The sequence below is a fragment of the Condylostylus longicornis genome, unplaced genomic scaffold (genome assembly GCF_029603195.1).
Source record: "Condylostylus longicornis isolate FDR11 unplaced genomic scaffold, ASM2960319v2 ptg000030l, whole genome shotgun sequence".
Classification (NCBI taxonomy): Eukaryota; Metazoa; Arthropoda; class Insecta; order Diptera; family Dolichopodidae; genus Condylostylus; species Condylostylus longicornis.
In genome coordinates, this window is record NW_026577999.1 from 9,099,575 (window position 1) to 9,118,406 (window position 18,832).

Genomic DNA, 18,832 nt, shown 5'->3' on the forward strand with positions numbered 1-18,832 from the left:
ATAGGAGGTTTTCCCTCCTCTTCTGGTTGAATATCCTTTCACTTATTTTTATTACATTTTATTGTTATTTTTTTTTTCTCTGCTTTGATATTTTCATGAATACATTAAGAATAAGAAAAAAATAGTCGGCAACAAAATAAATTTTAAGCAAATAAGAAACAACAGAACAATAACAGAAAAACAAAATTAATTTAAATTACTCACCATAAAAATTAAAGAGAAAAAATGTTGAAAGAAAAGCTAAAACAGAAACAAAATTTCTCTTTAAAAATTATTGAGACTTAAGGAGTGAATTTATTTTTCATTTTTCAGCTATGATTGCTATTTTAATTTTTTCTAATTAGCGTTATATTTTGCAAGGTGTCATTAAAAATATTTTCTCAATATTTTTTCCTTATTTTTATTAAATTCTAGTATATAAGTATATAAACTCACAAGACATAAGATACGAGTATTCATGCTTTCAAACGCTAATTAATTTGAGAATAACCAGCAGCTATAGAATATAGAATGTCAAAACAATGTTATTATTAGCTATAGAAAAAAGAACATTTTACAAAAAAATGTTATTATTAGCAAAAATGTTATTATTGTTAACACGAGGAAAGGGTAATTGCTTTCAATTATTACAATACATTATTATCTATTCCATTTGAAAGTGAGTGATAGAAGGACACATATTTGATATAGAAGTAGAATTATTAATTTAATAATTTATACTATATATTTTATACACTCATGTAATATTTGTTATACACTAATGCACTGGTCCTTTAACAGAAGAGTCTCGGGTTCAAAGCCCAGTCAGGTCACTATAAAAATTATATTCAATAATTGCCATATTTCAATAATATCCAATATTAAAAATGCCAGCAAAACCTTTAAATATTTAATATAAAACTATGGTAGGCTCGTCACCTACCTAGTAAACTCAATGACTGGTAAGAAACTGGTGTTCATAGTTATCTACAATATCATGCACCAGCCCTATGCTACTCCCAGGAGCGAAGTAGACTCATGTAGATATGAATGATTTCTATACTCTCCTAATGCTGAAAATAGAATAATTTTGAAAATTAATTAAATGAAATTATGAATTTGAATTGAATATTTAATTTTTAATAGCTTCATAATCACCAAATAATAATTACAGTAGTAGGCAAAAGTTCGATTCTGTATCGATATTAAAAATTTTATATTTTTGAAGGTAGGCAATTAATGTTGATTAGAATTTTCTATTATAAATTTAATTTTTACTGGCACAATATTACATCATTTAGTTCCGACTTTGAAATAAATACATTCCCGTATTCAGAGAGAACAACAGCATAGCTATTTGCTATCTTAAATTCATTATGACTATCATCACTGCATTTTCACACAATATTTTTCCTTTGTACCTGTAATTACAAACAATTTCATTAAATTTAACGAAATGCTATTCAAATTTTTTGATTTTATGAACGTGACCTTATTTTCCATTCTATATAAGCATTTTGTAATAATATCGATTCAAAAATTAATAATCGATTTAACCGATTATTTATAAAATTTTGTACACTAACTACTCAACTACTTAATTTTACTCATTTTCTTCCTTATTTTCTCATTTTTTTTCTCATTATACGTTCTTTACGATTTCCGTAAGGACGAAATTAAAAACAAAGGAGGAAAAAAATAAAATTATTACTTTTTCTGTTCAAAATAAAATGATTTCTTTTTGTTAATTAAAATTCAATAAAAAAAAAAAATTTTCCATTTTTTTTTTTTAATTTTTCTTATAAAAATTCACAATTAAAAAGTAAAGCCAGTAAATAATTGAAAATTTTATTGTGTATATTTTTCTCTATTATTTCGAAGGAGAGAAAAAAAAAAATTGTTAATTAAATTGTATACAGTCATCAAAAAGAAGTTTGTAATTAAGAGGAAGGTAAATTATGACGTGAAAATCAAAAAATTTTCATGGAAAATTTTTTATTATAAAATCGAATTTTTTTAAATTTGCTACAATTGTGTAACATTTGCTTTAATTATAAATTTATGGGCATTTATGTTAAAAATTTTGTTTTCTTATTTAAAACTCAGAAATAAAACAAAAAGTTTCAAAGAAAATAAATGAGTTTTAATTGTACATATACACATATACATATACTTACATACATAAAATTATTGAGAACTTTTATACCAGTATTTAATTTTCATTCCTGTTGTTGTTCAAATAATTACTTTTTATTTGAAAAAATTAATTAAATTTCTTTATATAAGTACAGATGTATATGTACATATGAAAAATATATATGTATTCACAATTGTAATATTAATTAACAATTTTTATTTGTTTCGAAATGTTTTTTATTTCTTTCATTATGAAATATTTGAAAATGAAATGAAAAATTAAGGAAATTAATTATTGATCTATAAGTAGCATACTTTTTGGGGATGACATTGCAAAATTTAGATTATTTTTCCCGACTCCTGAAATCTAAATTTAATTTTACTGTAATCATAATTTTAGTTTTTAGATTCGTTTGAGCTAATAATAGTATAGATTTTTGTTAATATATTCCTGTTATACATGCTCTGCAGGGTTAATCATCTGAATTCTGTAAAATAAAATATATTCCGATGGATTTACCGAATCTACAGAAATACAATAAAATTTTAAATTTTTAAACCTTATGATTTGAATTCCAAAATGTTAACTAGCACATTAAATTATCATATTAAATGGGAAGATACTTTATTTTTGCCTCATTACAACCAATAAAAAAGAAATCTTATATTGCTTAATTTTTTTAACATAGAATTGACATGGGTTCAGATTAAAAGAAAAATTGTATTCGAACATGTGTTCCTATAATCAAATTAAAAAATAAAATTCCGTCTTCTTATTTTGAAGACAAATAAAATTTGTTAATAATTCAAATAAAAATTCTTAAGAAAAGTGTTTGTGTTGTTGGTAATTCTGAGTTAGAGAGAAAAACAAGGTTAAATATTTTATAATTCAAATAATTACGAATTAAATATGTTATGACAGTTTGAATGTCATGTGAGAGTAAAATTAAATTTTAAGAACCTTAATTATGTATAGGTTAGGTTTGATTAATTTAAGATATGAGAAGGCCAATACAAACGTATACAACTCGTTTACATATTTGAAATTCCGCTTAAAGACTAAAGTATTAAAATTTGTAGTTCAAGCGTATGCTATTACTTTTAACAACAGCATTTATAAAACTAAGCTTCTTTATGAAAATTAATTCTACTTATAATAATTGTTATTCAATTGCAATCGATTGATTCTCTGTTCTCGTACAGTTTCTCAACGAATTTGGTGTTTGATGTGAAAAAAATATTAGCTCGGTTAGAGAAACAAGAACTCTTCTTCTTATTAAGAAGCTTAAAGACAAAATTTTTATCCACAGTAAATTGCTTTTGTTTTCGATTATTAAACAAATATTGTACACCTAGTCATCGTAATTTCCGTATTATTAAGTCATTTGAACATTTTTATTAAATGTTGTGTTCATAAACAATTTTTAGCACTTTTCCAAAAAAATTTTTGAAAAAAGTGCTTATTAGTTTCACTCTGTCCGTCCGTCCGTCCGTCCGTCCGTCCGTCCGTGGACACTTTTTTTGTTTACAAAAGTTCTACACCCTTGAAGATAGAAAGCTGAAATTTCATACGTACATAGATCTTCACTAGAAACTTATTTCCGTAGAACAAAATTTTTACCTATCTCCCCCCCTCTAGAAGTTATACCCCCCCAAAACCCTAAAAATGGCCTCTTTTAAATATTTGTTACAATGAAACCATAAGCATTTTTGAAATTTTGCAAACGCAGAAAGGCAGTGGCTTGCTTCCCCTAGCGCGGTATACTATAGTTAAACTTTAGAAAAACAAAATGGCCGTTCAATTTAACCGTTATCTAAAGGTCTTTTTTTACAAATTTTTGATCTCGTTTTTCTTCTAGATCCCAGTCTGTAGAAGATTAAAATTTTAGGGGCTTTTAGACCTTATCAAATAGTTTATTTCGTTAGAAGAAAATTTTTTTCTATCTCCACCCCCTCTCAAGTTATCGCCTCTTGAAATTCGTAAAATTTGAATTTTTGACACCTTATATTTCCGAAACCGCAAGTTTTTTCAAATTTTTATAAACGCAAAAAGCTAACGGTAAATTCTATGAAATTAAAAAATATAATTATTTTTCTTAACTCACACAATTAAACCTTAAAATCGAGCATTATGTTAACCCCTTTTTATATTAATTTTCGCTTTATTTCAAAGACTGCATATATCCGTCATCCTAAATATAGGCAATCCTAGAAATAGTTTTATATATGAATGAAAATAATTTTAATAGTGTGGTAGATGCACATGGATTGTATTTAAAAGCAGAATTTTCACTTGTTGAAGGGAAAAGTGCTACAATACAAACCATTGGTTTGACCCAACTTTATTATCTTTATTCACACATTTATGTACATATGTGTGCAAAATTTACAAAAAAAATATAAATATTTATTTTTCTTCATTTGGAAAATGTCAAAGATTTTTAAATATAAAAACTGGCAATAAAAGGGTTAATCTTAATCCAGGTCTTATTAAAATTTAACGTTTTGATAATTTTAAATTATTTTTTGTATTTCCTTTTTGACCTTTTGCAAAAATTAATTTTTTTTTGATTCTTTATCTTGAAGTATTATGTATTAGATTTAATATAGACAAGAAAAAAAATTTTGAATAGAAGCTTTTACATTGATGAACATAAAAATGTTTGCAGTTTTTCGACAACCTAGAAAATGTTTTTTAGCTCCTGTATTTTGGTTCTTTTTTGTATGAGCAAAGGAATTTTAACTTTATAGGTATTTTTTAATTGTAGCGATTATTTTCGACAAATAAACTGAATTGTCGACATAAATATTACTATAAAATCTCCTGAGACATCCTTGCCAATTAACAACATAAAACGTCAGATAAAAAAAATTGCCAAAAATAATTACAGTTGCAGCTTCAGAATATTTTGGTTTCTTGCCTTATATATTTTATATGCTGTTGGCTAGACGCTGCTTAATATATATGATTTGGCTGCAAAAACTTGAAATTTTCGTTAAAAATCGTGGCAGATATGAGCATCGTTACCTTGCAAAAAAGAATTGCTACAACTGCCATAATGATGTCAATTAAGTTTCTTCTTTCACTATACGTTTCAGTTGAATATCACTTTTCCTATTAAAGGAAATTTCAAATCTGTTGTGATTTCTTTCATCACTTATGCTACCAATTTTAAGACAACCAGTGTCTGTTTTTTTTTTTTCACAATATTGCTTTAATAAATTCGTTATTCTCTTTCTGCCGGCGTTTTGGTAAATAAGTATTTTTTTTTTTTCGTTTTACTTATAGCTCTTAACCTACCATCATAACCTTGAAAACAATTGATCCAGGTAAAACAAATTTTTTTTTTCATTTTTAACTATAATAAAATTTTAATATACAAAAAAAAAAAACCAAAAACAAATTGAAAAACCTTAAACTACAAAAAAAAAAAATGTACGCGTTCATTTTGTGCTTTACAATAAAAAAAAAAAATCAGACTTTAAAGTTTCTCTTGTTTGCTTTTCTCTCGTTACAACGCGTTTTGTAAAAATGTTTCACTTGGCTTCTCACCAAAGTCAACATTTACACTTGAACTTAAGTGTATATGTATACGAATGTACGTGTGTATGTATGTTAATGTAAATACCTAAAGTACATTAATTTATAAATTATGTAAAAAGCCATTTGTAAATACGGACAGCATGGGGCATAAAATAGTGAAAATATTTTTGTACTGCTTTTTTTTCTCTCTATTTTTCTTTTCTTTTTTTAAATTCATGACAGTGACGTCTGTGTTTAAAGTGTTATACCATAATATATTATGTATGAATTCAGAATCACATTTTTATTTTATTCATGTAATGTCTTGTATACTTACCGCGTGTTTCCATACATATACCTTACGTTTATGTACATATATATTTATGCGAGAAAAGAAATTTCCGCTCATTTTAAAATTTACCATATTTTATTGCTAAATCATCATTACGATACAGAAAATTCAAAAATTTTCATTGTATTATGCGAAATTAAAAAATATCGGATAAAATTTAATGTAATAAGAAAATGTGAAAAAAAATTGATCCAGATAATTTTATTTCTCGTTGACCAAAAACTTGACTTAACATCAATTATAACAGTCTTGAACGTCACCATTTTGCTCCTCAATTAATAATTTGATAATGAACAGCTTGAGAAAATTATGTTTCAATTGAATTTTTCGTGTAAAATGAAGTTTAAATGAAACCCGAAAATAATATTTAAAGTCGAATCCGAACTAAAGGAAGATTCCCATTTTTTGATTTTTTTTTTTTTTGGAAAATAAAGTTGTATGTATGGATGTAGAATAGATTAGATTAGATATGGAGTAACAATTCACCGCGATTCAAGGGGTGGGTTTATTATAGCCGGCTAAAGCGCTTCCTCGAGACCTACCTTTCTGATAATTTCGAGTATTTATGAGAATAAATTTCTATCATTTCTCTTGCTACGAGGATATAACCACCTAGAGACTCTCTTCTATTGTAGATCACCCCTCCACACTCATCGTGAAGGGTCATCGAATTTTCCTCCACAGACCCTTCAACTTTTCTCGCCTTTCCAGGCCCAACCTTCCGTTTTGACCCCTGATTCGGCAATGTACGGATCTAAAAAGTATTTGTACTCTAACTATCACTATCTAAAATAATCTTGTACTCATTATCACTGTCCTATTTGTATAAAAAGGTGTAATTAAGTAATAAAATTCTATTGAAAACTGTGCCTTTAACTCAAATTAATTTATTTTCTTAACGTTACAGAGAACAGTGATAATTTTTAGTGTTTTGTTCTTTAGTCACCCGGTAAACAACAAAATTTTTATTTTATAAAAATATTTTTTTATTATGATTGATAAAATTTTCAATTTTACAGTTTTACTTGATTTATAAAATTCGAATAAAAAATTATATTATGTTTCAATTTCAATTAAATTGATAAATAATTGACATTGCCAATAACAAAAAAAAATTTTTTTTGATTGTCACAATAAGACAATAATAAAATTAATAAATAATTTTTGTTTTTTATGAATAAATAATAAAAATTTTTATAATAAGGATTTCTTCAAAATGACTTATTTGTAAATAGTTGGATATTCTGTATATAATAGAGTACATATGTGAATGTACTATATTTATAGGAACTAGAAATCTAAAAATATATTTTTTTTTTAATACTTTGTTTAGTTTCCATTTTGTTTCAATCGATTTCATGTTATTTTCCATGCTGTTTATTATATAAGAAAAATCATTAGCTGGAGGATGTTTTGCTATACTATGTATATTTTATTTATTTACATGTTTACCTGTAGAACGTGTTAAACTGAAATAAAATCAAAATGTAAAAATACATACGTAGTTACAAGAAACATCACATTTCAACAGAAAACAAAATTTTTTTTTTTATTTATAGTGCATGGGAGAATGCTTCATTCAAAGAGAGAGACATGTTGACATAATGGCATTACTATGTATATTATATACAAAATAAAATACAGTAAAGAAGAAAAATCTCTGATGTGTTTTGAGTTGAAATGATCTTATGTTAATTTTTTTTTTTCCATATCTAAATTTAAATTTATAAAAATACATATCTACATACACACAAATACACGTATATTTATTTTTTTCTTTGGTTTTATCTTGACAGGTTTAAGGATTGGATTAACCTTGACAGAATACTATTAATATATTATAGGTTTTTGGAATCTTAAGAGTTAAAAATGAATTTTTTGTTTTTTTCGATTTTGAATTGAAATTTTTTTTATTTAATAAAAAATAATAAAATATAAAAAAAAAAAATTTTTATAGATTCAATAAAATTTTTGGATCATTTTTTTTTTTCAATATTTTTCTTGAAATACCAATACTTAAATGCAAAAATAAACGAGAAAAAATAGAGTTGACCTTGTCAACTCTGTGATATCCAAATTTGTTATCCTATACGAATTTGTTATCCTATATGTGCGAATAAATATACCATAACTGACTATGTAACAGACTATGACTTTAATTTGCCGTATTACCATATTAATTTATGCAAAATTTCAGTACAGTGTTTTTCAAAATACTGTGTTTGCCAAACTACTATTGAAGTTGTATGGCAGCTACCAGAAAGAGCCAAGCAATTTTAACCAATTTTATCAAACACATCAGTCCTACTAATATATTTGCTTGTGTAGAATATCAATATTACAGCTTTTATAGTTTCTGAGGTACAGCCAAATAACTTTTAAAGTTGTATTGCAGGTACCCGAACCACTACCCCGATCATGTCCAATTTAAATAGGATTCTGGCACTTACTACAATTAATCATTGGTGAAAATTTTGCCAACTTAGCTGAATTAGTTTTTGAGTTATTGCAGGGACGGAGGGACAGACAAAGTTAAATCAACTTAGAATTCGACGCTGATCAAAAACATACACTTGAATCTATATCTCAGAGCATTATTAATTTCTTAGCGTTACAAACGGTAAGGCAAATTTAGTATACCCTTTGAACATACGTTCGTACGGATATAAAAAGAAAACGAATAAAATGAGAAATAAGATGAAAAAAAAAGTGAGATTTTTTAAGGTTAGGACCCAAATGAATTCGTTTATTGCCTTTATTTTTCGCCTTTTTATCCAATTTTTCTTTACCCATTTTTATTTTGTTTCAAATTATAATTGAAAATATCACCCATAAGTGTCCTTGATTTTTGTCAAATTGTGTAAAAAATTGATTTTAAAAATTGGAGAGTAAAAAAAAAAATTCGATATTTTTTTTTTGTTTTCTCTTTTTCTTTTGGTTTTGCCTCTCTCTCTCTTGTGACAATCATTATAAAATTGAATTTATGATAAAAGAATTATTTATAAAAAAAAATGAAGAAGAAGGAGAGAAAAAAAAGGTTAAAATTTTAATATTTACCAAAAAAGTTTTTTTTCTAAAGAAGGTTTAAGTAGTAATTAAGGTTATTTTTTTTTGTTGTGTTACGTAAAGGTCGCATAGAAAATTTGTTGTTGTTGCTAATCATAAAATTTAATGAAATTGTCTTTATTGTTTTTATTCTAGATTTGCTACTTTTTATGCTTTTTTGCATTATCTTTACTTACTCATTGTTTTTATGGGAGTCGGTTGGTATAGCCGCAATATTAATTTAGTTTTATTTTTACATTAATGTTTGTATGTTCTTTAAAAAACTTAAAAATTAGTTTGTTTTTCATAATTAATGACATTGCAACTAAGAAAATAATTCTTAAAAGTATTTAAAAATCTTACTGATTTATTTAAATTGGAATTTATGGGCACTTCATCTAGTGATGAAGTCTCTGGCCAATATTATATACTATTTCTAGTTGATCAGCTTAAGAGATGTGGTTTTATATTTAGGAAAGAATTATGTGTACATAAGAATGTACAGGAAGGAAATTTATTTGTACAACAAGAAGGTGCGAGTCCCGGAGCTAATTTAGTATACGTATATACTAATTACTGAAATGATTTACTGAATGAATTCATAAAATTTTTAATTGATTATCTTTCGTTTAAGTGCTCACACGCGGAAACAATTTGAAATGGGTAATTAATTCTCTCATTCCGTAACTCTCAAGTGGGAGTTACGGAATAATTTTGACTTATTATTTTGACACAAAAGTATAAAAATTAATTAGTAATTTATTTTTAGGTTTGATTAAAATTTTAATGAAAATTTCGATTTTATACATAAATATAAGTGTTATACTTAATAGGTTCATGTTATTTACTTAAAATATTCATATGAGTTGTTGTGATTGTCACTTTCATTCACTCTTGTCTTTAAATATGTATATGTATACTTGCAAATCAATGTTCTTTATTGAATTTAACTATAATAATATTAAATATAAGAGGAAATTTAAACATACAGGTGTATAACCTTGTCAATTACAATTTCAAAATATTCGTATTATAATAATCATGTTATAGATAGCATCTCTATGTATTATATAGTAATGCACGTATAAGATTAAGCTCATAAATAACATCGTGATGAAATTAAAGTATTAACAATAATATTTTTTTTCCAAATAATTCAATTTATTTTGCATTAAATTCAATTAAACATGCTCGAAAATTTAAAAAAGAAAATCCATTTTAAAATTTCCAAAAAAAAATAATAATAATAAAAAACTGATTAGTAGATACAATTTATACGTTTTAAATAAATTAAGCGCCACTTATTTATCAAAACATCAAAAAGGAAATGAAAAAAAAAAAATTTCTGTTTAATTTCAAATAGAAAAAAAAAAATTAAAAAAAGTAGCGAAATTTAGAACCAAATGAATTAGAAAATGAAAGAGTGAGTAAGAGCAAGAAGGGGCGAACGTTTTTTCCTTTCAATCTTTTAATTTATAGTTAATCAAAAAAAAAATTAAAAAAAAAATCTACTTTATGTGTATTATTAATCAATAACACAATTAAATGATTTTTTAGCTCTTGTATAACATTAAGAAATTTTAAATTTAGAAATAAATTTGAAAAGTATATGCAAGAAATGTGTTTGATTTGAAAGCATCTATTTCACTCTAAATTGTAATGAATGATAGAATATTAATGTTCGGACACAAAATTTATTGATTTTTGGGTGATGAAACATTTGTGTTTTCTAAAAAAAAAAATTAAATTTAAAAGTTTTCTTTAATTTTGTGTATTTTCTTAAATAATATTCATTAAATATAAAAATTAATTAAATTCTTCAAATTCGCTCTCAAATATGATTAAATAAAATGACAAAAGATATTAGAGTGCATTCGAATTTGTTGTGCTATTGATTTGCTCACAGGTAATATAAGATTTTGTCAAAAGGGAAAATGTATGAACCCCATTCTTTTATTTGATTATGCTTTTTTTCAATTTTAATAGAATATTAAAGGATTTTAAATTTTATTTTAAAAAGCAATTAATTTTGTTTTAAAATTAAATTGTGTACAAGAGTTATTATTTAGCAAACTAAAAAAACAAAAAATGTTGTACTTTTTAATTAAATTAATTGTTTGTGTAAAAAATACAATTTTAACTATTTGATTTAGAAAAATAGGTATGACACTATAGTAGAGTCGTAAATGAATATATTTAATCTCGACATCCAAATTTCGAATGCCGAGATTTCGGCACTCTTTCATAGTACGGAAGTGTAAATAAACTCTTTTTAGAGAGATGACGATCTGTCTGCCTGTGTGTGTACGCATACTTTTCAAGTTCGGGTAAAACGTTTTTGATCAAATTTTATATGTGATTTTATTTTGCCTATGGCACAGATTGATCAACTTTTGAGATATATCAGATATTTGGAACTAGACCTTTTTGCTTGTTCTTAGGTTCTAACTGGTACCTAAAGCTTTTAAGTAATTTGAATGGTTCAATACAAAACTCTACTAAGAAACATTTAACATTTGACATCTGATATTCTACATTTGATATATGGCCGAAATTTATGGCAGTTGACAATTAGCAATTGACCGCGGTTGACATTTGATAGGCGACAGTTAACATTTGACAGTTGACATGTGAAAATTGACAGATGACAGTTGACAGGTGATAGCTGATAGTTGACATTTAGCAGGTGATAGTTTTCAGTTGGCATTTAACATTTTGAATTTTATTATTCAATAAATTTATTCATAAATTTTGTACTTCAGGCAGATGCAATTTATATTTATATTTTTAATATATTTTACATTGAATAAAATTTATGTAGTGGTTATTAAGGGCCGTATTGCATACTGTAAGGAAAGTGATGTGATGGTACCAAATATTCGGAATGTCGGGTTTTCGGTGAGAACTCACTTCTCTATATAGTAAGAGAGATGTCGGTCTGTCTTCTGTAACACTTTCATTAAATTATATTATATATATATATGTGCTGATCATATTAGTTTCTTTTTTTTTTTTTTGTGAAAAAATATCATAAATCATTTTGTTGCCCTAAAAAGAAATTTATTAAAGCATAAACTTGGAAAATATATGCTTAATAATTTTGATTTATATAAATGCAAATTCATATAGGTTTACGCGAGTGTTACGCATCGCGTAAGTACATAGAAGCATTGGAACATATATTAATACGTTTGCAAAAGTGTGTAAATATTTAGGTACTGTTGTATGTATAATGAATAAGGTAAACATTAAAATTTATAATTAAATATTCATATGTACGCCAAGGTCAACACTATTTTCCAAAATTTGATGTTCTTTTAAAAATATAGAAATGAATATATACTTAATGAATATTTAAATCTACGTATTTTCCTTGAATTTACCAGAAAAATAATAGTATACGCCAAAAAAGAAAAAAAATGTTGCTATAGAAAAGCAATTACAAATTTTTAACACTAAGACCTAAGTAATAAAATATTTTTTATTGAATTTTGTGTGGAACCCTATAAAATCAGCAAAAAGCGTTTTATAAAAAAGTGCTAATTTCCTTAATTTTCTCCTTTTTACTGGAAACAGATGATTTTATAAGATGTTACTGATTTCGCTATATTATGACACCCACTTACTTACAACCAAAACCAATTATCAAATAAATAATAATTTACTTGTACATAAATTAACATTTTCCTACGTGATAGGGTGGCAGTTACACAAACATACTTGTGATTCTTTATTAATATATATGTACGTACGTGAACGACAATTTTGATTGATTACACTTGTGTAATATTTTTTGCGTTATTTTAATTAAAAAAAAAATAAAAATCTTTTTGTTTTTATTTGTCATTTAAAATTATTTTCATAAAAGTTTATTCATATTTTATATTTTTTTAATGAAGGTTGAAAATTTAATAAAAAATATGTGTGAATAAATGAATATGAGATTTTTTTTTTTATGTTTACTTATATTTTGTGTATTTTTGCCATTTCTATTTTTATAAAAAAAATTTTTTTTTTCATTAAATGAAATTTTATTTAAAAAATATAGGTTTTCCTTTACAACTGTGTATAAAAACCACGCGCCATTCTGTTATATTATTATTGGTATAAGTACAAAATGCACATGAATGCTTACACATATAAAGGGTGATTTTTTTTTGTCATTTATTGCGTGTTTTAATTTTTTGACATTTCAAGCGTGATTTAAATTGTAAGTATTAAATGAGCGAATTGTTTCCAAATTATTAATATTCAAAAAATATTAATTATGAATTCATTCAATTAATTATTATTTTTTTACGTTTAGGATCTGCCAATTTGTCGCCGAAATTATTATGTCTTTAGATTATTTTTTTTTTTTATTCAAAATCATTTTTTCTTATTGACTCTCCGGAAAGGAATTCCGCTTTGGAAAAATTGAAAAAAACATGTGTAATTAGCAATATTGCTGTTAATATTTGCAAAAAACATTCACTTTTCGATTGGATTAATTGAAAAACAGAGCAAAAATTTATGTAAGTTAAAGTAAAAATGGCAACGTTTGACAAATTTAAAATTACAAACAGTGTACTTAACAACTTGAACTTCTGCAACTCAAAAATCTCCTTTCGTCGAAACCATCTGAGTTCCCTTGAACATAACTTTTTTTTTCTCTTCAACTCAAAATCTCCATTACTTGAACTGTTTTAGTGTTCCCGTGCGACTTCGAGTTATAGAGATCCCACTGTGCTTGCGCAAGATTTTCTTTGAATTTAAAAATCACCCTTTATATACTTACGTATGTATATTGAAGTGTGCATGTGAGCACATAAAAAATGAATAAGTTAATTAATTTTAGTTAATTCAAAATATAATTTCATTGTATATATCATTGTTATTATTATATAAAAAACATTATTTTCAATATAATATTTTTTTTTTGTATACCTCTTTTAAAATTGAAATGAAGAATATTTAACCTAGTTTTTTTTTCAACATTAATAATATTTTTATATTTTTTTTTTATATATGTTTTTCGCTCACTTTTTTCTTTATAGCATATAAAAACAACCTCCATTTTTATTTTTGCACTCTTGTCATCATTCCGTTATGCTATATTTCCTCTGTAATTTATGACACTTCAATATTTAAAATTAAAAATTAGTGAATATTAAAAATAAAAATGAAAATAAAAATATGATAAAGAATCGTTTAAATTTTGGCAATTTTCCCATTCATTCGATTCATAATTCTTTTTTAAATCTTTTTTGACAAGACAAAATCAAACTTATTATTATTATGTAAAAATATAACAAAAAAAAAACTATGATATTGTACATATGTATCTACATATACAATTATATATCGTATATTTAATTAATTATATTAAGTTAGTAATTGAATTTATAAATTTAAAGAATTACATTCTTAAAATATGTTATGTGACAGAATTCATTTATTTGACGTCATCTGTCATTTGACAAATGACATATGACGTAAAATAAAAATGTCGGAATTGTAGTTTCTACGAATACTTAACAAATTTTTATTTATCATACTTTTAATTAAATTAAGTGTAAAATATTTTAAAGGTCCAGTTCACACATACAGTTTTCAGTATTGCAATTGTTTGATTACTTATTTGTGTTCTACAAGCAATCATGCATGTAACAGTATGATTGCGTTGAAACCAGCAAACAAACCGTTTGTAGTTTTAAATAATTTTTATTGTAAGTTTTAGTGGGTACAATTGAATCGTATTGACATAATAGTTGATTATGTGAACGCATGATAAAGTTAAAATAAAGTAGTTATGGCAGAACTAAATATTTGTCGCAGCCTTAAGTTGCACACATTTTTGAGACATACTCAAATGTATGATTTATTTTCTCTTTATTTTGTTCACAATGTTTTGTGTCTTTAAGGGCTCTGACAGACATGCATTTTATACATTAGCGAAAAAACTGTTTGAAAAATACTTAATTTTGATTAATTTGTACGAAATTACAAACAGTTTGATTGCTTAATTACTTTCGATTCGAACACAGTTGCATGTGAGCGCTCTTTAATATAAACCTTCTGAATACAATAAAACAATCAAACAGTTGTAATTACAATTAAAAATATTCTGCCTGAGCTCTGAGTCACATTAATGACATTAACTTTGAATTTTTTTCTAGAACTCAACTAACTACTCAAATAATACTCTACAATTATTGTTCTCAATTAATAACAACCAAAAATTATGAGGAAATTAAAAAAATTTCTAAATTATTGCTAAGTACAGCAAGTTTGGGTTATTTAAAATTGGACAGAATGGCATTTAAAAGATTGCCAACTTGTCATAAGAAATTTTAATTTTTGTCAAAAATGAACTACATACACCTAAAATATACTTATTTCAATAGTGTGATTCTTTCTAAAATCAAAATGAATTCTTTGGGGAACAAGAGAAAATATCAAGCAAGTGAGGAAAATATAAAAAAAATTTGTTTTTTTTTTTAATACTTAAAATTGTATTTGTTCCACTAAATTTATACCATCTGTTTAAAAGGTGATGAAATAGAAAAATATTTTATTTTTTGGTCCTTTTATTTTTTTTTTATTTTTTGTGTTAAGGGAAGAAAATCTTTGATAGACAGATTTGTACACATAATTTGTACACATATGTATGAATGTAAGTGTGCACGTATGTTTTTTTTTTAATGCTCAATGAAAAGAAAATTTCTTTAAAAAAAAAATATGAGTAAATGATTTGAAATTATTTTGACAAGGTAGAAAGGTAAAATGACATTTTATTTTATCACCTATAAGGGACGAATTAACACCATTTTTTGTTTTCAATTTAATAATTTTAAATAGAGAAATGTTTGTACACATTTTATTGATTTATGTTTAGGAATTTTTAAATAAATTATTAAAAGTAGAATGGCCTTACATATTAAAAATTATTGGTTTTCATAAATACATGCAAGACCCCATTGGTATATGGTAATCAAGTTCGGTTAATGCACGTGCTGTGGTAAAAATTTTAAAGATTTCAAATAAAATTCTTAAAAATTATTTTAAATTATTTCAAAACTACTTATTTAAGAAGCGTTAAGAATGTACATATTACATTAGTTCTAAGTATTTAGAACAATACTCACATTTCTATTCACGGTCATTGTATAATTACAGCCACAATATACAACGAAAAGAAGAGGTAAATGGACAAAGGTGTTAACTAACATTTTGAGGAAAATCAAGTTGCTCAGATAGAACATAATTAAATTGCATATATTTTCAACTGTGATTACTCTTATAACTAGAAATTTACTCTTATAACTAGAAAATCGAAAATAAGATTGACACACATAGGAGTAAAGCAACAAAAAAAAAATTAATATTTTTACAATTTGTTAATGATGTTAAGTGTCAAGATGCAAATGTAAGTTAACCCCTTTGACCACTTACCGCTTCTAAATTATTTTAAAATAAAATTCAAATTTCTTATATGAAATTCTACTCAGTAAAATTTTTCTTCCAAATTTCTTTAAATATCGTCGATTTTTCTTCAACATTTCTCTACATAATTTTTGTTTTTCTTAAAATTCATATGAAAATTTTTTTTATTTATTTATTTTTCTATTGAAATAAAAATAATAAATTTTTAAAATATTAAGTATAAGCGATATATGAATTAAACGTGATGTTTTTACTATGCATTTAGAAGAAAAATATAAAAATCTGAATGAATATGAGCATTTTAAAGCAATTTAAATTGTAAACATAAATAAATATTTTCGAATTTAATCTTTTATTAAATAGAATAGTGAATAAAAATCAATAAAAACCGCGTACAGACAATATTTAAGATTATCAGCATGATTAATAACTCCTCCCTAACACCTAGCCAGTAGATAGGCTACTAAACTAAGAATAACAAAAGTTTTGTTTATAATTTAGAGATAAAATGAAAATAAATTATAGAAAAATAAAATAATAATTGAAGATTTTGTTGATTTTAAATTTATTCATTTTGTAAGAATATTGTAAATAAAATATTAAAATATAAAATTCAAATTATGTTCGGAAAAATTTATAAATGGAAAATTTGCTTACAATAGACATTTATTGGAATTTATATTTAGTCTTAGACTAATTTCATGTATATTCAACATGGAGAATATTTTGTAATATATTTATTATTTACATTATGTATGTATGTATATTTAATAAATTGTTGTAAATAAATTTTCATGAAAAAATAATTTTAATAATTTTTTAATATTTTTGTGTCATAAAAAATTTTCAAGTTACCACAAAGAATTTGGAATATTTTTCAAGGAAATTGTTAAATATAATATGGTCACGCACTTAATTTTAATTTACATACATATGGACAAACAATAGAATACAAAAAAAAAAGTTTTCAATTTTTGATTTTAAATATTTGAAATTTTATGTGAATTTTCGACATATACATACTCGTACATACAAAAATTCGTAAAGGTATCTGAAATAAATCTTATTACATTTATTAAATTTAAAAAATATTCAAAACGCAGACATTCTTTTCAATATTTTATTTTTACGCAAATATACATACATACATTTATTTGGAATCACGCATCTTCTTTCAACGAATTTGGGTACAATAAAATCTACCATATACTGGAAATTTTACAAATATTTCGAAAACTATAAACCCCCTTAGTTAATGATGGTGACTGACAGTTCCAGATAGTCTCAGTATGAAATTATTTTACACATACATGCATATGCTTTCGTAATAATCGAAGAGGATTTTTTTTCCTTATTCCGTTTTTGGTCCTTTTTAAAACCGGATTAAATTCATATCGTATCTTATGTATTACGACTCATGTATATGCAATCATTATCCCAAATAAATTACATAATATGTACATATTTATGCACTCAGTATATTTCTATATTTTTATATACTTAAGATTTATTTACAAATTGTAGAAAATATTGGAAAACATTTTCTTTTATTTTCATTTGTCCATCAAAAAAATTGCCTAAAATTGTTATTATACCCCCCAAGAAAAAATATATGCGATATAAAACCATATTTTTACCAACAAGTTCATAAAGCAACTAGTTAAAGTGTCCTTGATATTTTTATACTGTCCTTTTGTATTTAATTCGAAATATTCTGGTTTTCTCTTCCTTTTTTGCGTTACATTTAATTTTTATTTTCTTTTTTTTTTTTTCTTTATATCAAAAAAATGATATTTTTGTATTCAGAACGCTTAACAAGAGATAGAGAGGAAAAAAAGATAACAAAAACAAAAAAAGGACCTCTTATGGTTTTATTTTAAATATTGTATAATTAATTTAAGAAGAGAAAATACCCAGCATTTAATAAGGATTCATGCTGAGAAGAATAATAAATAATTCTTTATATTCGTATATATATATTATATATATAGATTTTTGGGGACAATAAAATAACAACAAAGTCAAGTTGAAAGATGGAAAGAAAATGATTAATTTTATTTGGTATTTTGTTTTAGTTTTTAATTGTTTCATTTTTATTTTATCAATTTTATTTTTAAGGTTTAATGAATTTCTTTTTTTTAGAAATTTTGTACTTATCGTATATTTTTAATTAAATTTGTTCAATCTATTTCAATTCAGATATCTTTTATATTATGATTATTGGTTATATTTTTTTACTTTTAAATGTTCAATAATAATTATAAATTTGTTATCTTTGGGTTTATCTATTTTAAATAATAATTATTTTATTTTGAATATTTTATTGAATAATTAATTTAAATAATACGATAATATTATTTCAAGTAATTCTT